The following is a 5000-nucleotide window of genomic DNA, read 5'->3' on the forward strand; positions in this document are numbered from 1 at the left end:
ATATATCAATATAGTAAAATACTATCTAAATAGTAAAATAATATAATAGTAAAATAATATATCTAAAATAGATAAATAAGGGATTTTTTCAAGCCTTCCATTTTGTGTAATGGAACTATGTAACATAGTAATTATCCTTTTTCAATTCGGAGAGATGGCTGAGTGGACTAAAGCGTCGGATTGCTAATCCGTTGTACGAGCTTTTCGTACCGAGGGTTCGAATCCCTCTCTTTCCGTTTCCGTTGAGGACTCGGTATTTTATTTATCTTTCAAGTTCCAATTCTTCGAACTCCCCCCTTTTTTTTTTAGTTAATTAAAGATGTACAATAGATAAAATCCTAAGAACATTGAAAAATTAAGCAAGTAAAAGGAAAGGCCTCTTTTTTTATTCTTCACGCCCAGGATTACGTCCTGGATCATTAGATAGGAATCCGAAGATGAACAGCGAAACAAAGAATATCACTACTGTGTAAACAAAGAGTTTGAGAGTAAGCATTACACAATCTCCAAGATCATTTTTTTTTTGAAAAAAAAAAGAGAATAGATTCTCCATTTTTATACCACATATCCTATTTTGACACCAATAAATGAAAGGGTTTCTAGAAATGAAATAAAAAAGAATTTTCAGAAATTCATTTGGAATAAAAGTCACCTCTTTCATTCCCAAAAATGTCTTTCCTACCTCCGCGGGGCCGTTAATAGGAATAGGATTATTCAATAAATGAAAAGGAATCAGAATGAGGAAATGGGGTGATTCAGATTTCTCTAAGCTCTCTAAGAATTAGTTAAATCGAGAGTTCATACTATACTGTAAGACTTATCTGATCTTATCATCCATTGTTAGAATTTTTTTCGCGAATAAATCATGTCTAGGACAGTATTAAAAATTTCATCGAAAACTTACAGCAGCTTGCCAAACAAAGGCTAAGAGAAAAAAGAGAAGGGGTATTACTGGCATAAAATCTACGATTGGGCTCAAAAAAGCGTAGGCCTCAGGTAATTTGGCTAAGAAAAAACTACTCGAATAAAGGGCGGAAGTAAGACAGATCAAACTAAAGATATTAAGCATAACAAACATTTTTTTTTTGACTTGGAGATAAATTTTGATTGATTTAATATAATAATATATTATTATTGATAATTGATATACGGTAAAAATGACGAAAGTAAGGTAGATCAAAAAAAATCCTTTTTTTTGAACTTGAACTCGCCTAATCAAAAATTTTTCTATTTTCTTTTGCGAATTGAAGAAATCATCCTTTCATACAATATCTTAATTGAATTATATGTAATGATCAATAAATTCAGTTTTATTCTATAGATAATTCTATATCTACATGTGCCAAAATCCCAGGAACAATAGAGTCCATAGATATTTGGACTGGAATTGACGAATAACCAATACCGATACTAGTCTTTAGTATAGTAAGTAGTATCGAATAGAAATCTAAATGGGGCGTGGCCAAGTGGTAAGGCAACGGGTTTTGGTCCCGGTATTCGGAGGTTCGAATCCTTCCGTCCCAGGAAATACCTATAATTTCTATATAAATAGACATTGTTAGACTAATGAAATGAAAGATTGTCTTTTTGAACTAATTTCTCTTTATCTTTAAAAGTAGAATATTGAATGGATAGAATGTGATTCTTGTTTCGGATTTTTAATCATTCTATTTTTCTCTGAATCATATTTTTTTCTCAAATTGAGTTCAAATACATACAGATGGAGTTATATCGAGTTATGATCTAGGTAAGGTAGGAACATAGATCACAAGAATTTGAAATAAAGTAAATAAAAAAAAGGGGTAAAATAGGGGATTGAATGTACCTTTCATGGTATATCCATTCCCTTAGAACATTCCTATTTGAATTTGAGTTAGTTATTTCGAACTATAGCCATATGCTAATAAGAGTTAATCGACAATGTAAGATATCAATTTCAATAGCAGTGTCTGTAGAAATCTGATTAGCAAATCATCAAGTTACATAGGTAACACATGTATTTTCTTTGAACCTGGTTTTTAAATATTTCATCTCGTATTTCATTTGGCTCGAATAAATAATTCGAAATTGATGTAATAATAGAGACCGGGGGGTTCATACACACTATTCTATTCCCCTTGCTTTAAATAAAAATTATTGAACCTCCAGGGAAAGTAACTACGCAAAAAATGAGGAAATGCTGAATTTCTTATTTTATTTTATTATCGTTCTATTTCGTTGATAAGGTTTTTTGAAAAAGATTTTTGATTCGTTAATTTGAAATATTCAAAAGAGAATATTCCTAATTAAGTCCAATGACAATTGTTCAGTCTATCTGATAGATAGAGTAAATTTCTTTTTTTTTTCTTTCAATTTTTGATTTTCGTTTTCAGTCTGAAATGAAAGAAAAGAGCCTAAATCTTCCTTTCCATCAACCCCCTTTATCCACTCTCACTCTATGAAAAAAAGAAATTCGATTCTTTCAATCTATATTTTTTGAATCATGGATTTATTTATGATGCTCAAATATGATCCTTAGTAAAACTTTATTCAAATAGTGATATTGGTATGAGGTAGGGTTTTTCAATTAAATAACTATTTGAATCATTTCTTCTGACTATTTGATACTCGAAGACGTCTGAGATTGTTGAATATATCCTATTAGGTTACTTGAAGATGGAATGTAGATTTAATAAAAAGAACTTTTTATTCGTAATATTGAGAAATTATGTATAAATTAATAATTAATAAAGAAAATAAAAATATTGCATTGAAATTTAATTCTTGATAAGATTTCTTTACTTTAGAAAGCACCAATTCATATAAAAGAAGAAAAATATAGATTTCTATGAAACGATCGAACAAATGACTATTCATGATTCCATAATTGAATCAATTACATATCAGTTCCAAACTAGAGAAATGTTATGGTAAAACTTCGTTTAAAACGATGTGGTAAAAAGCAACGTGCGACTTGACAGACATGATCAGTTGTGGATTCTTACAACCACCATTTTCTATTCTATAGAAATGAAGGTGCTCTTGGCTCGACATCCTTTGTTCTGTTCCATTAGAACCCCTATTTTTTGTTGGGGTTTAATGTTAACAGTATATGATGTAGCTCGAGTAGAAAGTATTGATTCATTTCTCAGGGGCAAAGATCTAAGGTTAGTGCCAATTAATAAGTTGGAACAACTTCGTAAGTATATTTTCGATCTAGTAGAAATCGAAAGGATCCAATTCGAACAAGTTTCAAATAAAAAAAAGGAAAATTTGTTGGAATTAGTGAAACTCTTTTGATCAAAAGTGTATCATGCGGGAATCGACCGTTCGTATGATTTTTTGATAGAAAGAAATCATAAAAAGGGACATGTTGCTGTCATTTTGAAATGATTAAAATTCACCGAAGTAATGTCTAAACCCAATGATTCCAGGCAAAGATAAAGTATTTTGGAACAAGGAAATACCCTTTTTCAATTGTCTCGACAACTAGATAAAGGATAAAGAAGCCAAATATATTCTAAACGAGACAAACAAAAAGGGGTTAGAGACCACTCAAAAAATGAAATGCCTACGGCTTTTCTTTTGAACTATTTCATAGTTATCCAACTTGAGTTATGAGAATACAAATAATTTTTTTTGATAAAGAGGAATAAAAAAGGATTAAATAATCCATAGTCTAATTGATTTGATGATGTTATGGATCTACTTACCATTCTAATTCTATACATAGATCTAACTTCCAAATTCTCGAGCCGTATGAGGAGAAAACTTCGTATACGTTTCTAGGGGGGGTTATAGTTCATCTACATCTATCCCAATGAGCCCTTTATCGAATCGTTGCAATTGATGTTCGATCTCGAAGAGAAGGAAGAGATCTTCGGAAAGTGGGTTTTTATGATCCGATAAAAAATCAAACCTATTTGAATATTCCTGGTATTCTATATTTTCTTGAAAAAGGCGCTCAACCTACAGAAACTGTTTATGATATTTTAAAGAAGGCGGGGGTTTTTACAGAATTTCATTTTAATCAAACGAAAGTCAATTAATGAAATAAATACAAAAAAAGAGAGAGAAGAGGGTGGGGGTGATTCATATATAGCTTTGTATAACTTTTTTTCTACTATTCCCCCCCCTTTTTTGTTTTACTCTATTCATTTATTATTGTTACCATAGCATACCATGTTATATAATGACAAAAAATCTATTTTTTTTAATATAATTTGATATAAGATGGATAGAAAAAGATCAAGTAAATAAATGAAGTAATTGGATCGGCGAGACATATAAAATTTTGGCATTTTCTCCAATTAGGCGTTTTTTGTTGGAACTGCATTAACAAAGAAATAAACCCGAGATTCTTTCCTATTTCGTCCCTAATCTTTGCTCTTTTTCTAGTTATCTATATTATCTATCTAGTACTATGCTAATCCAACACAAGTCTCTTATTAGTTTTTTTTTCATTCTATTTTTTTCTAAGTATTCATATTGACAACAGTGTATCGAACAAATATAATTCGATCATGTATAACCGGATCTATTTATCTCCCTAGATTTGATTTTTTACTTTACTTGATTCAAAATCAAATAAAAAAAGTATGGGTTCCTTAGACTTCTTGTGATACAAGAAGTTTTTTTGTGTGATAGAAGAAGTCTTTTTTGATTAAAAAAATGGATAACAAATATAAGAGGTAGTCTATAAAAATTGCCTTTCTTTTTTTATCTGAAAATTTTTGGATCTATTTATTTTGAGTTTTTCGATTCAGAATCTATTAGAATTTTTGTATTCGATAGATTTTCTTGATAGTTGACTATTTTGATTGATTGTGTCGTGGAATTTAATTCCTTTATTATTTTTATTCCGATTGTTGTATCCACACATTCTACTTTTTTTTATTAGGGTTGCTAACTCAACGGTAGAGTACTCGGCTTTTAAGTGCGGCTAGCATCTTTTACACATTTGTATGAAGTAACGGATTCGTTTCTATCTCCGGTAGAGTTTGTAAGACCACGACTGATCC

At 30.3% G+C, this 5000-nt stretch overlaps 2 non-coding genes across 2 annotated transcripts; both read left to right on the plus strand.

The window, feature by feature from the left end:
* Positions 1-148: 148 nt before the first annotated feature.
* Positions 149-236, plus strand: TRNAS-GCU. Its single transcript has one exon. It is a non-coding gene; the product is annotated as a tRNA-Ser (tRNA).
* A 1216-nt stretch (positions 237-1452) lies between these two features.
* TRNAQ-UUG lies at positions 1453-1524 on the plus strand. The gene has a single exon. It is a non-coding gene; the product is annotated as a tRNA-Gln (tRNA).
* The last annotated feature ends 3476 nt before the right edge of the window (positions 1525-5000 follow it).

The sequence above is a fragment of the Punica granatum genome, unplaced genomic scaffold (assembly GCF_007655135.1).
Source record: "Punica granatum isolate Tunisia-2019 unplaced genomic scaffold, ASM765513v2 Contig00538, whole genome shotgun sequence".
Classification (NCBI taxonomy): domain Eukaryota; kingdom Viridiplantae; phylum Streptophyta; class Magnoliopsida; order Myrtales; family Lythraceae; genus Punica; species Punica granatum.